The 20,218-nt window shown below is 42.7% G+C and overlaps 22 non-coding genes across 22 annotated transcripts; all 22 read right to left on the bottom strand.

The window, feature by feature from the left end:
• Positions 1 to 92: 92 nt before the first annotated feature.
• trnaa-ugc (transfer RNA alanine (anticodon UGC)) lies at positions 93 to 164 on the bottom strand. The gene has a single exon. It is a non-coding gene; the product is annotated as a tRNA-Ala (tRNA).
• A 447-nt stretch (positions 165 to 611) lies between these two features.
• On the bottom strand, positions 612 to 683 carry trnaa-ugc (transfer RNA alanine (anticodon UGC)). Its single transcript has one exon. It is a non-coding gene; the product is annotated as a tRNA-Ala (tRNA).
• A 448-nt stretch (positions 684 to 1,131) lies between these two features.
• Positions 1,132 to 1,203, bottom strand: trnaa-ugc (transfer RNA alanine (anticodon UGC)). Its single transcript has one exon. It is a non-coding gene; the product is annotated as a tRNA-Ala (tRNA).
• A 967-nt stretch (positions 1,204 to 2,170) lies between these two features.
• Positions 2,171 to 2,242, bottom strand: trnaa-ugc (transfer RNA alanine (anticodon UGC)). Its single transcript has one exon. It is a non-coding gene; the product is annotated as a tRNA-Ala (tRNA).
• A 461-nt stretch (positions 2,243 to 2,703) lies between these two features.
• On the bottom strand, positions 2,704 to 2,775 carry trnaa-ugc (transfer RNA alanine (anticodon UGC)). Its single transcript has one exon. It is a non-coding gene; the product is annotated as a tRNA-Ala (tRNA).
• Positions 2,776 to 4,483: 1,708 nt separating this feature from the next.
• On the bottom strand, positions 4,484 to 4,555 carry trnaa-ugc (transfer RNA alanine (anticodon UGC)). The gene has a single exon. It is a non-coding gene; the product is annotated as a tRNA-Ala (tRNA).
• A 446-nt stretch (positions 4,556 to 5,001) lies between these two features.
• trnaa-ugc (transfer RNA alanine (anticodon UGC)) lies at positions 5,002 to 5,073 on the bottom strand. The gene has a single exon. It is a non-coding gene; the product is annotated as a tRNA-Ala (tRNA).
• Positions 5,074 to 6,249: 1,176 nt separating this feature from the next.
• On the bottom strand, positions 6,250 to 6,321 carry trnaa-ugc (transfer RNA alanine (anticodon UGC)). The gene has a single exon. It is a non-coding gene; the product is annotated as a tRNA-Ala (tRNA).
• A 448-nt stretch (positions 6,322 to 6,769) lies between these two features.
• On the bottom strand, positions 6,770 to 6,841 carry trnaa-ugc (transfer RNA alanine (anticodon UGC)). The gene has a single exon. It is a non-coding gene; the product is annotated as a tRNA-Ala (tRNA).
• A 461-nt stretch (positions 6,842 to 7,302) lies between these two features.
• On the bottom strand, positions 7,303 to 7,374 carry trnaa-ugc (transfer RNA alanine (anticodon UGC)). The gene has a single exon. It is a non-coding gene; the product is annotated as a tRNA-Ala (tRNA).
• Positions 7,375 to 8,352: 978 nt separating this feature from the next.
• trnaa-ugc (transfer RNA alanine (anticodon UGC)) lies at positions 8,353 to 8,424 on the bottom strand. Its single transcript has one exon. It is a non-coding gene; the product is annotated as a tRNA-Ala (tRNA).
• Positions 8,425 to 9,078: 654 nt separating this feature from the next.
• Positions 9,079 to 9,150, bottom strand: trnaa-ugc (transfer RNA alanine (anticodon UGC)). Its single transcript has one exon. It is a non-coding gene; the product is annotated as a tRNA-Ala (tRNA).
• A 2,208-nt stretch (positions 9,151 to 11,358) lies between these two features.
• trnaa-ugc (transfer RNA alanine (anticodon UGC)) lies at positions 11,359 to 11,430 on the bottom strand. The gene has a single exon. It is a non-coding gene; the product is annotated as a tRNA-Ala (tRNA).
• A 446-nt stretch (positions 11,431 to 11,876) lies between these two features.
• On the bottom strand, positions 11,877 to 11,948 carry trnaa-ugc (transfer RNA alanine (anticodon UGC)). Its single transcript has one exon. It is a non-coding gene; the product is annotated as a tRNA-Ala (tRNA).
• Positions 11,949 to 12,605: 657 nt separating this feature from the next.
• Positions 12,606 to 12,677, bottom strand: trnaa-ugc (transfer RNA alanine (anticodon UGC)). Its single transcript has one exon. It is a non-coding gene; the product is annotated as a tRNA-Ala (tRNA).
• A 447-nt stretch (positions 12,678 to 13,124) lies between these two features.
• trnaa-ugc (transfer RNA alanine (anticodon UGC)) lies at positions 13,125 to 13,196 on the bottom strand. The gene has a single exon. It is a non-coding gene; the product is annotated as a tRNA-Ala (tRNA).
• Positions 13,197 to 13,644: 448 nt separating this feature from the next.
• On the bottom strand, positions 13,645 to 13,716 carry trnaa-ugc (transfer RNA alanine (anticodon UGC)). Its single transcript has one exon. It is a non-coding gene; the product is annotated as a tRNA-Ala (tRNA).
• Positions 13,717 to 14,177: 461 nt separating this feature from the next.
• Positions 14,178 to 14,249, bottom strand: trnaa-ugc (transfer RNA alanine (anticodon UGC)). Its single transcript has one exon. It is a non-coding gene; the product is annotated as a tRNA-Ala (tRNA).
• A 978-nt stretch (positions 14,250 to 15,227) lies between these two features.
• trnaa-ugc (transfer RNA alanine (anticodon UGC)) lies at positions 15,228 to 15,299 on the bottom strand. The gene has a single exon. It is a non-coding gene; the product is annotated as a tRNA-Ala (tRNA).
• Positions 15,300 to 15,953: 654 nt separating this feature from the next.
• Positions 15,954 to 16,025, bottom strand: trnaa-ugc (transfer RNA alanine (anticodon UGC)). The gene has a single exon. It is a non-coding gene; the product is annotated as a tRNA-Ala (tRNA).
• Positions 16,026 to 18,233: 2,208 nt separating this feature from the next.
• trnaa-ugc (transfer RNA alanine (anticodon UGC)) lies at positions 18,234 to 18,305 on the bottom strand. The gene has a single exon. It is a non-coding gene; the product is annotated as a tRNA-Ala (tRNA).
• A 1,487-nt stretch (positions 18,306 to 19,792) lies between these two features.
• On the bottom strand, positions 19,793 to 19,864 carry trnaa-ugc (transfer RNA alanine (anticodon UGC)). The gene has a single exon. It is a non-coding gene; the product is annotated as a tRNA-Ala (tRNA).
• Positions 19,865 to 20,218: the final 354 nt, after the last annotated feature.

Here is a 20,218-nt window from a genome sequence, read left to right as displayed (position 1 = left end):
GTACTCAAGCTAGATGCTAATTTCCCAACTAAATAATTAGGCAGAGAGAGATGTGCAACAGATAAAGGTTTGAGTTAAATGATAACTTTCCTTGGAGATGCTGGGGATTGAACCCAGGACCTCATACATGCAAAGCATGCGCTCTACCACTGAGCTACATCCCCTGACGGAATGAAGCAAGTTTCCTGCAGGCTAGTGGAAAGTTCCACATTGCTTTGAAATGCTAGCTTGAGTAAAAGGGACATGAAACTCACCACAACCTTCACAAGGGGCAGTAGCTCAATGGTAGAGCATATACTTTGCATGTGTGAGGCTAATGGAAAGTTCCACATTCCTTTAAATTGCTGGGGATTGAAACCAGGACCTTTGTTGCAAAAAAAATAAAAAATAAAACTTTTCAATTCTACAACTTTCCTTGGAGACGCTGAGATTGAACCCAGGAGCTCATACATGCAAAGCATGTTCTCTACCACTGAACCACTGGCCCTTGTGAATGTTGGGCTGAGTTACAAGTGCCTTGTACTCAAGCTAGATGCTAATTTCCCAACTAAAAAATTAGGCAGAGAGAGATGTGCAACAGATAAAGGTTTGAGTTAAAGGATAACTTTCCTTGGAGATGCTGGGGATTGAACCCAGGACCTCATACATGCAAAGCATGCGCTCTACCACTGAGCTACATCCCCTGATGGACTGAAGCAAGTTTCCTGCAGCCTAGTGGAAAGTTCCACATTGCGTTGAAATGCTAGCTTGAGTAAAAGGGACATGTAACTCACCACAACCTTCACAAGAGGCAGTAGCTCAATGGAAGAGCATATACTTTGCATGTGTGAGGCTAATGGAAAGTTCCACATTCCTATAAATTGCTGGGGATTGAAACCAGGACCTTTGTTGCAAAAAAAACTAAAAAAAAAAACTTTTCAATTCTACAACTTTCCTTGGAGACGCTGAGATTGATCCCAGGAGCTCATACATGCAAAGCATGTTCTCTAACACTGAACCACTGGCCCTTGTGAATGTTGGGCTGAGTTACAAGTGCCTTGTACTCAAGCTAGATGCTAATTTCCCAACTAAATAATTAGGCAGAGAGAGATGTGCAACAGATAAAGGTTTGAGTTAAAGGATAACTTTCCTTGGAGATGCTGGGGATTGAACCCAGGACCTCATACATGCAAAGCATGCGCTCTACCACTGAGCTACATCCCCTGACGGACTGAAGCAAGTTTCCTGCAGGCTAGTGGAAAGTTCCACATTGCTTTGAAATGCTAGCTTGAGTAAAAGGGACATGAAACTCACCACAACCTTCACAAGGGGCAGTAGCTCAATGGTAGAGCAGGTGCTTTGCATGTATGAGGCTAAAGGAAAGTTCCAAATTGCTTTAAAATGCTGGGGATTGAACCCAGGACATTTGTTGCAAAAAAAATAAAAAATAAAACTTTTCAATTCTACAACTTTCCTTGGAGACGGTGAGATTGAACCCAGGAGCTCATACATGCAAAGCATGTTCTCTACCACTGAACCACTGGCCCTTGTGAATGTTGGGCTGAGTTACAAGTGCCTTGTACTCAAGCTAGATGCTAATTTCCCAACTAAAAAATTAGGCAGAGAGAGATGTGCAACAGATAAAGGTTTGAGTTAAAGGATAACTTTCCTTGGAGATGCTGCGGATTGAACCCAGGACCTCATACATGCAAAGCATGCGCTCTACCACTGAGCTACATCCCCTGATGGACTGAAGCAAGTTTCCTGCAGCCTAGTGGAAAGTTCCACATTGCGTTGAAATGCTAGCTTGAGTAAAAGGGACATGTAACTCACCACAACCTTCACAAGAGGCAGTAGCTCAATGGAAGAGCATATACTTTGCATGTGTGAGGCTAATGGAAAGTTCCACATTCCTATAAATTGCTGGGGATTGAAACCAGGACCTTTGTTGCAAAAAAAAATAAAATAAAAAACTTTTCAATTCTACAACTTTCCTTGGAGACGCTGAGATTGATCCCAGGAGCTCATACATGCAAAGCATGTTCTCTACCACTGAACCACTGGCCCTTGTGAATGTTGGGCTGAGTTACAAGTGCCTTGTACTCAAGCTAGATGCTAATTTCCCAACTAAATAATTAGGCAGAGAGAGATGTGCAACAGATAAAGGTTTGAGTTAAAGGATAACTTTCCTTGGAGATGCTGGGGATTGAACCCAGGACCTCATACATGCAAAGCATGCGCTCTACCACTGAGCTACATCCCCTGATGGACTGAAGCAAGTTTCCTGCAGGCGAGTGGAAAGTTCCACATTGCTTTGAAATGCTAGCTTGAGTAAAAGGGACATGAAACTCACCACAACCTTCACAAGGGGCAGTAGCTCAATGGTAGAGCAGGTGCTTTGCATGTATGAGGCTAAAGGAAAGTTCCAAATTGCTTTAAAATGCTGGGGATTGAACCCAGGACATTTGTTGCAAAAAAATCCAACAAAATAACTTTACAATTCTACGTGGTAACACAGGAACTTTCCTTGGAGACGCTGGGGATTGAACCCATGACCACATGAATGCAAGGCATATGCTCTACCACTGAGCTACTGTCACTTGAGAAAGATGTGCTGAGTTACATGTGCCTTGTACTCAAGCTAGATGCTAATTTCCCAACTAAATAATTAGGCAGAGAGAGATGTGCAACAGATAAAGGTTTGAGTTAAAGGATAACTTTCCTTGGAGATGCTGGGGATTGAACCCAGGACCTCATACATGCAAAGCATGCGCTCTACCACTGAGCTACATCCCCTGATGGACTGAAGCAAGTTTCCTGCAGGCTAGTGGAAAGTTCCACATTGCTTTGAAATGCTAGCTTGAGTAAAAGGGACATGAAACTCACCACAACCTTCACAAGGGGCAGTAGCTCAATGGTAGAGCAGGTGCTTTGCATGTATGAGGCTAAAGGAAAGTTCCAAATTGCTTTAAAATGCTGGGGATTGAACCCAGGACATTTGTTGCAAAAAAATCCAACAAAATAACTTTACAATTCTACGTGGTAAGACGGGAACTTTCCTTGGAGAAGCTGGGGATTGAACCCATGAACACATGAATGCAAAGCATATGCTCTACCACTGAGCTACTGTCACTTGAGAAAGCTGTGCTGAGTTACATGTGCCTTGTACTCAAGCTAGTTGTTATTTTTCCAAATATAAATTTGGCAGAGAGAGATGTGCAACAGAAAAAGCTTTGAGTTAAAGGATGACTTTCTTGGAGATGCTGGGGATTGAACCCAGGACCTCATACATGCAAAGCATGCAGTCTACCACTGAGCTACATCCCCTGATGGACTGAAGCAAGTTTCCTGCAGCCTAGTGGAAAGTTCCACATTGCGTTGAAATGCTAGCTTGAGTAAAAGGGACATGTAACTCACCACAACCTTCACAAGAGGCAGTAGCTCAATGGTAGAGCATATACTTTGCATGTGTGAGGCTAATGGAAAGTTCCACATTCCTTTAAATTGCTGGGGATTGAAACCAGGACCTTTGTTGCAAAAAAAAATAAAAAATAAAACTTTTCAATTCTACAACTTTCCTTAGAGACGCTGAGATTGAACACAGGAGCTCATACATGCAAAGCATGTGCTGTACCACTGAACCACTGGCCCTTGTGAATTTTGGGCTGAGTTACATGTGCTTTGTACTCAAGCTAGATGCTAATTTTCCAACTAAATAATTAGGCAGAGAGAGATGTGCAACAGATAAAGGTTTTAGTTAAAGGAAAAGTTTCCTTGGAGATGCTGGGGATTGAACCCAGGACCTCATACATGCAAAGAATGCGCTCTACCACTGAGCTACATCCCCTGATGGAGTGAAGCAAGTTTCCTGCAGGCTAGTGGAAAGTTCCACATTGCTTTGAAGTGCTAGCTTGAGTAAAAGGGACATGAAACTCACCACAACCTTCACAGGGGGCAGTAGCTCAATGGTAGAGTATATGCTTTGCATGTATGAGGCTAAAGGAAAGTTCCAAATTGCTTTAAAATGCTGGGGATTGAACCCAGGACATTTGTTGCAAAAAAAATCCAACAAAACAACTTTACAATTCTACGTGGTGACACAGGAACTTTCTTTGGAGACGCTGGGGATTGAACCCAGGAGCTCATACATGCAAAGCATGTGTTCTACCACTGAGCCACTGACCCTAGTGAAGGTTAAGCTGAGATACATGTACCTTATACTCAAGCTAGCTGCCATTTTTCCAAATATAAATTAGGCAGAGAGAGATGCACAACAGATAAAGCTTTGAGGTGAAGTATAACTATCCTTGGAGTTGCTGGAGATTGAACCCATGACCACATGCATGCAAAGCATATGCTCTACCACTGAACCACTGGCCCTTGTGAATGTTGGGCTGAGTTACATGTGCCTTGTACTCAAGCTAGATGCTAATTTCCCAACTAAATAATTAGGCAGAGAGAGATGTGCAACAGATAAAGGTTTGAGTTAAATGATAACTTTCCTTGGAGATGCTGGGGATTGAACCCAGGACCTCATACATGCAAAGCATGCGCTCTACCACTGAGCTACATCCCCTGACGGAATGAAGCAAGTTTCCTGCAGGCTAGTGGAAAGTTCCACATTGATTTGAAATGCTAGCTTGAGTAAAAGGGACATGAAACTCACCACAACCTTCACAAGGGGCAGTAGCTTAATGGTAGAGCATATACTTTGCATGTGTGAGGCTAATGGAAAGTTCCACATTCCTTTAAATTGCTGTGGATTGAAACCAGGACCTTTGTTGCAAAAAAAATAAAAAATAAATCTTTTCAATTCTTCAACTTTCCTTGGAGACGCTGAGATTGAACCGAGGAGCTCATACATGCAAAGCATGTTCTCTACCACTGAACCACTGGCCCTTGTGAATGTTGGGCTGAGTTACAAGTGCCTTGTACTCAAGCTAGATGCAAATTTCCCAACTAAAAAATTAGGCAGAGAGAGATGTGCAACAGAAAAAGCTTTGAGTTAAAGGATGACTTTCTTGGAGATGCTGGGGATTGAACCCAGGACCTCATACATGCAAAGCATGCGCTCTACCACTGAGCTACATCCCCTGATGGACTGAAGAAAGTTTCCTGCAGGCGAGTGGAAAGTTCCACATTGCTAAGAAATGCTAGCTTGAGTAAAAGGGACATGAAACTCACCACAACCTTCACAGGGGGCAGTAGCTCAATGGTAGAGTATAAACTTTGCATGTATGAGGATAAAGGAAAGTTCCAAATTGCTTTAAAATGCTGGGGATTGAACCCAGGACATTTGTTGCAAAAAAAATCCAACAAAACAACTTTACAATTCTACGTGGTGACACAGGAATTTTCTTTGGAGACGGTGGGGATTGAACCCAGGAGCTCATACATGCAAAGCATGTGTTCTACCACTGAGCCACTGGCCCTAGTGAAGGTTGGGCTGAGATACATGTACCTTATACTCAAGCTAGCTGCCATTTTTCCAAATATAAATTAGGCAGAGAGAGATGCACAAAAGATTAAACTTTGAGGTGAAGTATAACTATCCTTGGAGTTGCTGGAGATTGAACCCATGACCACATGCATGCAAAGCATATGCTCTACCACTGAACCACTGGCCCTTGTGAATGTTGGGCTGAGTTACATGTGCCTTGTACTCACGCTAGATGCTAATTTCCCAACCAAATAATTAGGCAGAGAGAGATGTGCAACAGATAAAGGTTTGAGTTAAATGATAACTTTCCTTGGAGATGCTGGGGATTGAATCCAGGACCTCATACATGCAAAGCATGCGCTCTACCACTGAGCTACATCCCCTGACGGAATGAAGCAAGTTTCCTGCAGGCTAGTGGAAAGTTCCACATTGCTTTGAAATGCTAGCTTGAGTAAAAGGGACATGAAACTCACCACAACCTTCACAAGGGGCAGTAGCTCAATGGTAGAGCATATACTTTGCATGTGTGAGGCTAATGGAAAGTTCCACATTCCTTTAAATTGCTGGGGATTGAAACCAGGACCTTTGTTGCAAAAATAATAAAAAATAAAACTTTTCAATTCTACAACTTTCCTTGGAGACGCTGAGATTGAACCCAGGAGCTCATACATGCAAAGCATGTTCTCTACCACTGAACCACTGGCCCTTGTGAATGTTGGGCTGAGTTACAAGTGCCTTGTACTCAAGCTAGATGCTAATTTCCCAACTAAAAAATTAGGCAGAGAGAGATGTGCAACAGATAAAGGTTTGAGTTAAAGGATAACTTTCCTTGGAGATGCTGGGGATTGAACCCAGGACCTCATACATGCAAAGCATGCGCTCTACCACTGAGCTACATCCCCTGATGGACTGAAGCAAGTTTCCTGCAGCCTAGTGGAAAGTTCCACATTGCGTTGAAATGCTAGCTTGAGTAAAAGGGACATGTAACTCACCACAACCTTCACAAGAGGCAGTAGCTCAATGGTAGAGCATATACTTTGCATGTGTGAGGCTAATGGAAAGTTCCACATTCCTATAAATTGCTGGGGATTGAAACCAGGACCTTTGTTGCAAAAAAAAATAAAAAATAAAACTTTTCAATTCTACAACTTTCCTTGGAGACGCTGAGATTGATCCCAGGAGCTCATACATGCAAAGCATGTTCTCTACCACTGAACCACTGGCCCTTGTGAATGTTGGGCTGAGTTACAAGTGCCTTGTACTCAAGCTAGATGCTAATTTCCCAACTAAATAATTAGGCAGAGAGAGATGTGCAACAGATAAAGGTTTGAGTTAAAGGATAACTTTCCTTAGAGATGCTGGGGATTGAACCCAGGACCTCATACATGCAAAGCATGCGCTCTACCACTGAGCTACATCCCCTGATGGACTGAAGCAAGTTTCCTGCAGGCTAGTGGAAAGTTCCACATTGCTTTGAAATGCTAGCTTGAGTAAAAGGGACATGAAACTCACCACAACCTTCACAAGGGGCAGTAGCTCAATGGTAGAGCAGGTGCTTTGCATGTATGAGGCTAAAGGAAAGTTCCAAATTGCTTTAAAATGCTGGGGATTGAACCCAGGACATTTGTTGCAAAAAAATCCAACAAAATAACTTTACAATTCTACGTGGTAACACAGGAACTTTCCTTGGAGAAGCTGGGGATTGAACCCATGACCACATGAATGCAAGGCATATGCTCTACCACTGAGCTACTGTCACTTGAGAAAGCTGTGCTGAGTTACATGTGCCTTGTACTCAAGCTAGATGCTAATTTCCCAACTAAATAATTAGGCAGAGAGAGATGTGCAACAGATAAAGGTTTGAGTTAAAGGATAACTTTCCTTGGAGATGCTGGGGATTGAACCCAGGACCTCATACATGCAAAGCATGCGCTCTACCACTGAGCTACATCCCCTGATGGACTGAAGCAAGTTTCCTGCAGGCTAGTGGAAAGTTCCACATTGCTTTGAAATGCTAGCTTGAGTAAAAGGGACATGAAACTCACCACAACCTTCACAAGGGGCAGTAGCTCAATGGTAGAGCAGGTGCTTTGCATGTATGAGGCTAAAGGAAAGTTCCAAATTGCTTTAAAATGCTGGGGATTGAACCCAGGACATTTGTTGCAAAAAAATCCAACAAAATAACTTTACAATTCTACGTGGTAAGACGGGAACTTTCCTTGGAGAAGCTGGGGATTGAACCCATGACCACATGAATGCAAAGCATATGCTCTACCACTGAGCTACTGTCACTTGAGAAAGCTGTGCTGAGTTACATGTGCCTTGTACTCAAGCTAGTTGTTATTTTTCAAAATATAAATTTGGCAGAGAGAGATGTGCAACAGAAAAAGCTTTGAGTTAAAGGATGACTTTCTTGGAGATGCTGGGGATTGAACCCAGGACCTCATACATGCAAAGCATGCAGTCTACCACTGAGCTACATCCCCTGATGGACTGAAGCAAGTTTCCTGCAGCCTAGTGGAAAGTTCCACATTGCGTTGAAATGCTAGCTTGAGTAAAAGGGACATGTAACTCACCACAACCTTCACAAGAGGCAGTAGCTCAATGGTAGAGCATATACTTTGCATGTGTGAGGCTAATGGAAAGTTCCACATTCCTTTAAATTGCTGGGGATTGAAACCAGGACCTTTGTTGCAAAAAAAATAAAAAATAAAACTTTTCAATTCTACAACTTTCCTTAGAGACGCTGAGATTGAACCCAGGAGCTCATACATGCAAAGCATGTGCTGTACCACTGAACCACTGGCCCTTGTGAATGTTGGGCTGAGTTACATGTGCTTTGTACTCAAGCTAGATGCTAATTTTCCAACTAAATAATTAGGCAGAGAGAGATGTGCAACAGATAAAGGTTTGAGTTAAAGGAAAACTTTCCTTGGAGATGCTGGGGATTGAACCCAGGACCTCATACATGCAAAGCATGCGCTCTACCACTGAGCTACATCCCCTGATGGACTGAAGCAAGTTTCCTGCAGGCTAGTGGAAAGTTCCACATTGCTTTGAAGTGCTAGCTTGAGTAAAAGGGACATGAAACTCACCACAACCTTCACAGGGGGCAGTAGCTCAATGGTTGAGTATATGCGTTGCATGTATGAGGCTAAAGGAAAGTTCCAAATTGCTTTAAAATGCTGGGGATTGAACCCAGGACATTTGTTGCAAAAAAATCCAACAAAACAACTTTACAATTCTACGTGGTGACACGGGAACTTTCTTTGGAGACGGTGGGGATTGAACCCAGGAGCTCATACATGCAAAGCATGTGTTCTACCACTGAGCCACTGGCCCTAGTGAAGGTTGGGCTGAGATACATGTACCTTATACTCAAGCTAGCTGCCATTTTTCCAAATATAAATTAGGCAGAGAGAGATGCACAACAGATAAAGCTTTGAGGTGAAGTATAACTATCCTTGGAGTTGCTGGAGATTGAACCCATGACCACATGCATGCAAAGCATATGCTCTACCACTGAGCTACTGGCACTTGAGAAAGCTGTGTTGAGTTACATGTGCCTTGTACTCAAGCTAGTTGTTATTTTTCCAAATATAAATTTGGCAGAGAGAGATGTGCAACAGATAAAGCTTTGAGTTAAAGGATGACTTTCTTGGAGATGCTGGGGATTGAACCCAGGACCTCATACATGCAAAGCATGCACTCTACCACTGAGCTACATCCCCTGATGGACTGAAGCAAGTTTCCTGCAGCCTAGTGGAAAGTTCCACATTGCGTTGAAATGCTAGCTTGAGTAAAAGGAACATGTAACTCACCACAACCTTCACAAGAGGCAGTTGCTCAATGGTAGAGCATATACTTTGCATGTGTGAGGCTAATGGAAAGTTCCACATTCCTTTAAATTGCTGGGGATTGAAACCAGGACTTTTGTTGCAAAAAAAATAAAAAATAAAACTTTTCAATTCTTCAACTTTCCTTGGAGATGCTGAGATTGAACCCAGGAGCTCATACATGCAAAGCATGTGCTCTACCACTGAACCACTGGCCCTTGTGAATGTTGGGCTGAGTTACATGTGCCTTGTACTCAAGCTAGATGCTAATTTTCCAACTAAATAATTAGGCAGAGAGAGATGTGCAACAGATAAAGGTTTGAGTTAAAGGAAAACTTTCCTTGGAAATGGTGATTGAACCCAGGACCTCATACATGCAAAGCATGCGCTCTACCACTGAGCTACATCCCCTGATGGACTGAAGCAAGTTTCCTGCAGGCTAGTGGAAAGTTCCACATTGCTTTGAAATGCTAGCTTGAGTAAAAGGGACATGAAACTCACCACAACCATCACAAGGGGCAGTAGCTCAATGGTAGAGCATATGCTTTGCATGTATTAGGCTAATGGAAAGTTCCAAATTGCTTTAAATGCTGGGGATTGAACCCAGGACCTTTTTTGCAAAAGTTTTTTGCAAAAAAAATACAAAAAAATCCTTACAATTCAACAAATTTCTTTGGAGACACTGGGGATTGAACCCAGGAGCTCATACATACAAAGCATGCGCTCTACCACTGAGCCACTGGACTTGTGAAGGTTGGGCTGAGTTACATGTACCTTATACTCAAGCTAGTTGCTATTTTTCCAAATATAAATTAGGCAGTGAGAGATGCGCAACAGATAAAGCTTAGTGTTGAAGGACAATATCCTTTGGAGTAGCTGGGGATTGAACCCATGACCACATGCATGCAAAGCATATGCTCTACCACTGAGCTACTGGCACTTGAGAAAGCTGTGCTGAGTTACATTTGCCTTGTACTCAAGCTAGTCGCTATTTTTCAAAATATAAATTTGGCAGAGAGAGATGTGCAACAGATAAAGTTTTGAGTTAAAGGATGACTTTCTTGGAGATGCTGGGGATTGAACCCAGGAACTCATACATGCAAAGCATGTGCTCTACCACTGAGCTACATCCCCTGATGGACTAACGCAAGTTTCCTGCAGGCGAGTGGAAAGTTCCACATTGCTTTGAAATGCTAGCTTGAGTAAAAGGGACATGTAACTCACCACAACCTTCACAAGAGGCAGTAGCTCAATGGTAGAGCATATACTTTGCATGTGTGAGGCTAATGGAAAGTTCCACATTCCTTTAAATTGCTGGGGATTGAAACCAGGACCTTTGTTGCAAAAAAAATAAAAAATAAAACTTTTTAATTCTACAACTTTCCTTGGAGACGCTGAGATTGTACCCAGGAGCTCATACATGCAAAGCATGTTCTCTACTACTGAACCACTGGCCCTTGTGAATGTTGGGCTGAGTTACGAGTGCCTTGTACTCAAGCTAGATGCAAATTTCCCAACTAAAAAATTAGGCAGAGAGAGATGTGCAACAGATAAAGGTTTAAGGATAACGGATAACTTTCCATGGAGATGCTGGGGATTGAACCCAGGACCTCATAGATGCAAAGCATGCGGTCTACCACTGAGCTACATCCCCTGATGGACTGAAGCAAGTTTCCTGCAGCCTAGTGGAAAGTTCCACATTGCTTTGAAATGCTAGCTTGAGTAAAAGGGACATGTAACTCACCACAACCTTCACAAGAGGCAGTAGCTCAATGGTAGAGCATATACTTTGCATGTGTGAGGCTAATGGAAAGTTCCACATTCCTTTAAATTGCTGGGGATTGAAACCAGGACCTTTGTTGCAAAAAATAAATAAAAAATAAAACTTTTCAATTCTACAACTTTCCTTGGAGACGCTGAGATTGAACCCAGGAGCTCATACATGCAAAGCATGTGCTGTACCACTGAACCACTGGCCCTTGTGAATGTTGGGCTGAGTTACATGTGCTTTGTACTCAAGCTAGATGCTAATTTTCCAACTAAATAATTAGGCAGAGAGAGATGTGCAACAGATAAAGGTTTGAGTTAAAGGAAAACTTTCCTTGGAGATGCTGGGGATTGAACCCAGGACCTCATACATGCAAAGCATGCGCTCTACCACTGAGCTACATCCCCTGATGGACTGAAGCATGTTTCCCGCAGGCTAGTGGAAAGTTCCACATTGCTTTAAAATGCTAGCTTGAGTAAAAGGGACATGAAACTCACCACAACCTTCACAAGGGGCAGTAGCTCAATGGTAGAGCATATACTTTGCATGTGTGAGGCTAATGGAAAGTTCCACATTCCTTTAAATTGCTGGGGATTGAAACCAGGACCTTTGTTGCAAAAAAAATAAAAAATAAATCTTTTCAATTCTACAACTTTCCTTGGAGACGCTGAGATTGAACCGAGGAGCTCATACATGCAAAGCATGTTCTCTACCACTGAACCACTGGCCCTTGTGAATGTTGGGCTGAGTTACAAGTGCCTTGTACTCAAGCTAGATGCAAATTTCCCAACTAAAAAATTAGGCAGAGAGAGATGTGCAACAGAAAAAGCTTTGAGTTAAAGGATGACTTTCTTGGAGATGCTGGGGATTGAACCCAGGACCTCATACATGCAAAGCATGCGCTCTACCACTGAGCTACATCCCCTGATGGACTGAAGAAAGTTTCCTGCAGGCGAGTGGAAAGTTCCACATTGCTAAGAAATGCTAGCTTGAGTAAAAGGGACATGAAACTCACCACAACCTTCACAGGGGGCAGTAGCTCAATGGTAGAGTATAAACTTTGCATGTATGAGGCTAAAGGAAAGTTCCAAATTGCTTTAAAATGCTGGGGATTGAACCCAGGACATTTGTTGCAAAAAAAATCCAACAAAACAACTTTACAATTCTACGTGGTGACACAGGAATTTTCTTTGGAGACGGTGGGGATTGAACCCAGGAGCTCATACATGCAAAGCATGTGTTCTACCACTGAGCCACTGGCCCTAGTAAAGGTTGGGCTGAGATACATGTACCTTATACTCAAGCTAGCTGCCATTTTTCCAAATATAAATTAGGAAGAGAGAGATGCACAAAAGATTAAACTTTGAGGTGAAGTATAACTATCCTTGGAGTTGCTGGAGATTGAACCCATGACCACATGCATGCAAAGCATATGCTCTACCACTGAACCACTGGCCCTTGTGAATGTTGGGCTGAGTTACATGTGCCTTGTACTCAAGCTAGATGCTAATTTCCCAACCAAATAATTAGGCAGAGAGAGATATGCAACAGATAAAGGTTTGAGTTAAATGATAACTTTCCTTGGAGATGCTGGGGATTGAACCCAGGACCTCATACATGCAAAGCATGCGCTCTACCACTGAGCTACATCCCCTGACGGAATGAAGCAAGTTTCCTGCAGGCTAGTGGAAAGTTCCACATTGCTTTGAAATGCTAGCTTGAGTAAAAGGGACATGAAACTCACCACAACCTTCACAAGGGGCAGTAGCTCAATGGTAGAGCATATACTTTGCATGTGTGAGGCTAATGGAAAGTTCCACATTCCTTTAAATTGCTGGGGATTGAAACCAGGACCTTTGTTGCAAAAATAATAAAAAATAAAACTTTTCAATTCTACAACTTTCCTTGGAGACGCTGAGATTGAACCCAGGAGCTCATACATGCAAAGCATGTTCTCTACCACTGAACCACTGGCCCTTGTGAATGTTGGGCTGAGTTACAAGTGCCTTGTACTCAAGCTAGATGCTAATTTCCCAACTAAAAAATTAGGCAGAGAGAGATGTGCAACAGATAAAGGTTTGAGTTAAAGTATAACTTTCCTTGGAGATGCTGGGGATTGAACCCAGGACCTCATACATGCAAAGCATGCGCTCTACCACTGAGCTACATCCCCTGATGGACTGAAGCAAGTTTCCTGCAGCCTAGTGGAAAGTTCCACATTGCGTTGAAATGCTAGCTTGAGTAAAAGGGACATGTAACTCACCACAACCTTCACAAGAGGCAGTAGCTCAATGGTAGAGCATATACTTTGCATGTGTGAGGCTAATGGAAAGTTCCACATTCCTATAAATTGCTGGGGATTGAAACCAGGACCTTTGTTGCAAAAAAAAATAAAAAATAAAACTTTTCAATTCTACAACTTTCCTTGGAGACGCTGAGATTGATCCCAGGAGCTCATACATGCAAAGCATGTTCTCTACCACTGAACCACTGGCCCTTGTGAATGTTGGGCTGAGTTACAAGTGCCTTGTACTCAAGCTAGATGCTAATTTCCCAACTAAATAATTAGGCAGAGAGAGATGTGCAACAGATAAAGGTTTGAGTTAAAGGATAACTTTCCTTAGAGATGCTGGGGATTGAACCCAGGACCTCATACATGCAAAGCATGCGCTCTACCACTGAGCTACATCCCCTGATGGACTGAAGCAAGTTTCCTGCAGGCTAGTGGAAAGTTCCACATTGCTTTGAAATGCTAGCTTGAGTAAAAGGGACATGAAACTCACCACAACCTTCACAAGGGGCAGTAGCTCAATGGTAGAGCAGGTGCTTTGCATGTATGAGGCTAAAGGAAAGTTCCAAATTGCTTTAAAATGCTGGGGATTGAACCCAGGACATTTGTTGCAAAAAAATCCAACAAAATAACTTTACAATTCTACGTGGTAACACAGGAACTTTCCTTGGAGAAGCTGGGGATTGAACCCATGACCACATGAATGCAAGGCATATGCTCTACCACTGAGCTACTGTCACTTGAGAAAGCTGTGCTGAGTTACATGTGCCTTGTACTCAAGCTAGATGCTAATTTCCCAACTAAATAATTAGGCAGAGAGAGATGTGCAACAGATAAAGGTTTGAGTTAAAGGATAACTTTCCTTGGAGATGCTGGGGATTGAACCCAGGACCTCATACATGCAAAGCATGCGCTCTACCACTGAGCTACATCCCCTGATGGACTGAAGCAAGTTTCCTGCAGGCTAGTGGAAAGTTCCACATTGCTTTGAAATGCTAGCTTGAGTAAAAGGGACATGAAACTCACCACAACCTTCACAAGGGGCAGTAGCTCAATGGTAGAGCAGGTGCTTTGCATGTATGAGGCTAAAGGAAAGTTCCAAATTGCTTTAAAATGCTGGGGATTGAACCCAGGACATTTGTTGCAAAAAAATCCAACAAAATAACTTTACAATTCTACGTGGTAAGACGGGAACTTTCCTTGGAGAAGCTGGGGATTGAACCCATGACCACATGAATGCAAAGCATATGCTCTACCACTGAGCTACTGTCACTTGAGAAAGCTGTGCTGAGTTACATGTGCCTTGTACTCAAGCTAGTTGTTATTTTTCCAAATATAAATTTGGCAGAGAGAGATGTGCAACAGAAAAAGCTTTGAGTTAAAGGATGACTTTCTTGGAGATGCTGGGGATTGAACCCAGGACCTCATACATGCAAAGCATGCAGTCTACCACTGAGCTACATCCCCTGATGGACTGAAGCAAGTTTCCTGCAGCCTAGTGGAAAGTTCCACATTGCGTTGAAATGCTAGCTTGAGTAAAAGGGACATGTAACTCACCACAACCTTCACAAGAGGCAGTAGCTCAATGGTAGAGCATATACTTTGCATGTGTGAGGCTAATGGAAAGTTCCACATTCCTTTAAATTGCTGGGGATTGAAACCAGGACCTTTGTTGCAAAAAAAATAAAAAATAAAACTTTTCAATTCTACAACTTTCCTTAGAGACGCTGAGATTGAACCCAGGAGCTCATACATGCAAAGCATGTGCTGTACCACTGAACCACTGGCCCTTGTGAATGTTGGGCTGAGTTACATGTGCTTTGTACTCAAGCTAGATGCTAATTTTCCAACTAAATAATTAGGCAGAGAGAGATGTGCAACAGATAAAGGTTTGAGTTAAAGGAAAACTTTCCTTGGAGATGCTGGGGATTGAACCCAGGACCTCATACATGCAAAGCATGCGCTCTACCACTGAGCTACATCCCCTGATGGACTGAAGCAAGTTTCCTGCAGGCTAGTGGAAAGTTCCACATTGCTTTGAAGTGCTAGCTTGAGTAAAAGGGACATGAAACTCACCACAACCTTCACAGGGGGCAGTAGCTCAATGGTTGAGTATATGCGTTGCATGTATGAGGCTAAAGGAAAGTTCCAAATTGCTTTAAAATGCTGGGGATTGAACCCAGGACATTTGTTGCAAAAAAATCCAACAAAACAACTTTACAATTCTACGTGGTGACACGGGAACTTTCTTTGGAGACGGTGGGGATTGAACCCAGGAGCTCATACATGCAAAGCATGTGTTCTACCACTGAGCCACTGGCCCTAGTGAAGGTTGGGCTGAGATACATGTACCTTATACTCAAGCTAGCTGCCATTTTTCCAAATATAAATTAGGCAGAGAGAGATGCACAACAGATAAAGCTTTGAGGTGAAGTATAACTATCCTTGGAGTTGCTGGAGATTGAACCCATGACCACATGCATGCAAAGCATATGCTCTACCACTGAGCTACTGGCACTTGAGAAAGCTGTGTTGAGTTACATGTGCCTTGTACTCAAGCTAGTTGTTATTTTTCCAAATATAAATTTGGCAGAGAGAGATGTGCAACAGATAAAGCTTTGAGTTAAAGGATGACTTTCTTGGAGATGCTGGGGATTGAACCCAGGACCTCATACATGCAAAGCATGCACTCTACCACTGAGCTACATCCCCTGATGGACTGAAGCAAGTTTCCTGCAGCCTAGTGGAAAGTTCCACATTGCGTTGAAATGCTAGCTTGAGTAAAAGGAACATGTAACTCACCACAACCTTCACAAGAGGCAGTTGCTCAATGGTAGAGCATATACTTTGCATGTGTGAGGCTAATGGAAAGTTCCACATTCCTTTAAATTGCTGGGGATTGAAACCAGGACTTTTGTTGCAAAAAAAATAAAAAATAAAACTTTTCAATTCTTCAACTTTCCTTGGAGATGCTGAGATTGAACCCAGGAGCTCATACATGCAAAGCATGTGCTCTACCACTGAACCACTGGCCCTTGTGAATGTTGGGCTGAGTTACATGTGCCTTGTACTCAAGCTAGATGCTAATTTTCCAACTAAATAATTAGGCAGAGAGAGATGTGCAACAGATAAAGGTTTGAGTTAAAGGAAAACTTTCCTTGGAAATGGTGATTGAACCCAGGACCTCATACATGCAAAGCATGCGCTCTACCACTGAGCTACATCCCCTGATGGACTGAAGCAAGTTTCCTGCAGGCTAGTGGAAAGTTCCACATTGCTTTGAAATGCTAGCTTGAGTAAAAGGGACATGAAACTCACCACAACCATCACAAGGGGCAGTAGCTCAATGGTAGAGCATATGCTTTGCATGTATTAGGCTAATGGAAAGTTCCAAATTGCTTTAAATGCTGGGGATTGAACCCAGGACCTTTTTTGCAAAAGTTTTTTGCAAAAAAAATACAAAAAAATCCTTACAATTCAACAAATTTCTTTGGAGACACTGGGGATTGAACCCAGGAGCTCATACATACAAAGCATGCGCTCTACCACTGAGCCACTGGACTTGTGAAGGTTGGGCTGAGTTACATGTACCTTATACTCAAGCTAGTTGCTATTTTTCCAAATATAAATTAGGCAGTGAGAGATGCGCAACAGATAAAGCTTAGTGTTGAAGGACAATATCCTTTGGAGTAGCTGGGGATTGAACCCATGACCACATGCATGCAAAGCATATGCTCTACCACTGAGCTACTGGCACTTGAGAAAGCTGTGCTGAGTTACATTTGCCTTGTACTCAAGCTAGTTGCTATTTTTCAAAATATAAATTTGGCAGAGAGAGATGTGCAACAGATAAAGTTTTGAGTTAAAGGATGACTTTCTTGGAGATGCTGGGGATTGAACCCAGGAACTCATACATGCAAAGCATGTGCTCTACCACTGAGCTACATCCCCTGATGGACTAACGCAAGTTTCCTGCAGGCGAGTGGAAAGTTCCACATTGCTTTGAAATGCTAGCTTGAGTAAAAGGGACATGTAACTCACCACAACCTTCACAAGAGGCAGTAGCTCAATGGTAGAGCATATACTTTGCATGTGTGAGGCTAATGGAAAGTTCCACATTCCTTTAAATTGCTGGGGATTGAAACCAGGACCTTTGTTGCAAAAAAAATAAAAAATAAAACTTTTTAATTCTACAACTTTCCTTGGAGACGCTGAGATTGTACCCAGGAGCTCATACATGCAAAGCATGTTCTCTACTACTGAACCACTGGCCCTTGTGAATGTTGGGCTGAGTTACGAGTGCCTTGTACTCAAGCTAGATGCAAATTTCCCAACTAAAAAATTAGGCAGAGAGAGATGTGCAACAGATAAAGGTTTAAGGATAACGGATAACTTTCCATGGAGATGCTGGGGATTGAACCCAGGACCTCATAGATGCAAAGCATGCGGTCTACCACTGAGCTACATCCCCTGATGGACTGAAGCAAGTTTCCTGCAGCCTAGTGGAAAGTTCCACATTGCGTTGAAATGCTAGCTTGAGTAAAAGGGACATGTAACTCACCACAACCTTCACAAGAGGCAGTAGCTCAATGGTAGAGCATATACTTTGCATGTGTGAGGCTAATGGAAAGTTCCACATTCCTTTAAATTGCTGGGGATTGAAACCAGGACCTTTGTTGCAAAAAATAAATAAAAAATAAAACTTTTCAATTCTACAACTTTCCTTGGAGACGCTGAGATTGAACCCAGGAGCTCATACATGCAAAGCATGTGCTGTACCACTGAACCACTGGCCCTTGTGAATGTTGGGCTGAGTTACATGTGCTTTGTACTCAAGCTAGATGCTAATTTTCCAACTAAATAATTAGGCAGAGAGAGATGTGCAACAGATAAATGTTTGAGTTAAAGGAAAACTTTCCTTGGAGATGCTGGGGATTGAACCCAGGACCTCATACATGCAAAGCATGCGCTCTACCACTGAGCTACATCCCCTGATGGACTGAAGCATGTTTCCCGCAGGCTAGTGGAAAGTTCCACATTGCTTTAAAATGCTAGCTTGAGTAAAAGGGACATGAAACTCACCACAACCTTCACAAGGGGCAGTAGCTCAATGGTAGAGCATATACTTTGCATGTGTGAGGCTAATGGAAAGTTCCACATTCCTTTAAATTGCTGGGGATTGAAACCAGGACCTTTGTTGCAAAAAAAATAAAAAATAAATCTTTTCAATTCTACAACTTTCCTTGGAGACGCTGAGATTGAACCGAGGAGCTCATACATGCAAAGCATGTTCTCTACCACTGAACCACTGGCCCTTGTGAATGTTGGGCTGAGTTACAAGTGCCTTGTACTCAAGCTAGATGCAAATTTCCCAACTAAAAAATTAGGCAGAGAGAGATGTGCAACAGAAAAAGCTTTGAGTTAAAGGATGACTTTCTTGGAGATGCTGGGGATTGAACCCAGGAACTCATACATGCAAAGCATGTGCTCTACCACTGAGCTACATCCCCTGATGGACTAACGCAAGTTTCCTGCAGGCGAGTGGAAAGTTCCACATTGCTTTGAAATGCTAGCTTGAGTAAAAGGGACATGTAACTCACCACAACCTTCACAAGAGGCAGTAGCTCAATGGTAGAGCATATACTTTGCATGTGTGAGGCTAATGGAAAGTTCCACATTCCTTTAAATTGCTGGGGATTGAAACCAGGACCTTTGTTGCAAAAAAAATAAAAAATAAAACTTTTTAATTCTACAACTTTCCTTGGAGACGCTGAGATTGTACCCAGGAGCTCATACAAGCAAAGCATGTTCTCTACTACTGAACCACTGGCCCTTGTGAATGTTGGGCTGAGTTACAAGTGCCTTGTACTCAAGCTAGATGCAAATTTCCCAACTAAAAAATTAGGCAGAGAGAGATGTGCAACAGATAAAGGTTTAAGGATAACGGATAACTTTCCGTGGAGATGCTGGGGATTGAACCCAGGACCTCATAGATGCAAAGCATGCGGTCTACCACTGAGCTACATCCCCTGATGGACTGAAGCAAGTTTCCTGCAGCCTAGTGGAAAGTTCCACATTGCGTTGAAATGCTAGCTTGAGTAAAAGGGACATGTAACTCACCACAACCTTCACAAGAGGCAGTAGCTCAATGGTAGAGCATATACTTTGCATGTGTGAGGCTAATGGAAAGTTCCACATTCCTTTAAATTGCTGGGGATTGAAACCAGGACCTTTGTTGCAAAAAAAAAATAAAAAATAAAACTTTTCAATTCTACAACTTTCCTTGGAGACGCTGAGATTGAACCCAGGAGCTCATACATGCAAAGCATGTGCTGTACCACTGAACCACTGGCCCTTGTGAATGTTGAGCTGAGTTACATGTGCTTTGTACTCAAGCTAGATGCTAATTTTCCAACTAAATAATTAGGCAGAGAGAGATGTGCAACAGATAAAGGTTTGAGTTAAAGGAAAACTTTCCTTGGAGATGCTGGGGATTGAACCCAGGACCTCATACATGCAAAGCATGCGCTCTACCACTGAGCTACATCCCCTGATGGACTGAAGCATGTTTCCCGCAGGCTAGTGGAAAGTTCCACATTGCTTTAAAATGCTAGCTTGAGTAAAAGGGACATGAAACTCACCACAACCTTCACAAGGGGCAGTAGCTCAATGGTAGAGCATATACTTTGCATGTGTGAGGCTAATGGAAAGTTCCACATTCCTTTAAATTGCTGGGGATTGAAACCAGGACCTTTGTTGCAAAAAAAATAAAAAATAAATCTTTTCAATTCTACAACTTTCCTTGGAGACGCTGAGATTGAACCGAGGAGCTCATACATGCAAAGCATGTTCTCTACCACTGAACCACTGGCCCTTGTGAATGTTGGGCTGAGTTACAAGTGCCT

This window comes from Pseudorasbora parva, chromosome 20, assembly GCF_024679245.1.
Source record: "Pseudorasbora parva isolate DD20220531a chromosome 20, ASM2467924v1, whole genome shotgun sequence".
Classification (NCBI taxonomy): Eukaryota; Metazoa; Chordata; class Actinopteri; order Cypriniformes; family Gobionidae; genus Pseudorasbora; species Pseudorasbora parva.
Note: the sequence above shows the minus strand (reverse complement) of the source record. Positions and strands in the feature narration are given on the sequence as shown.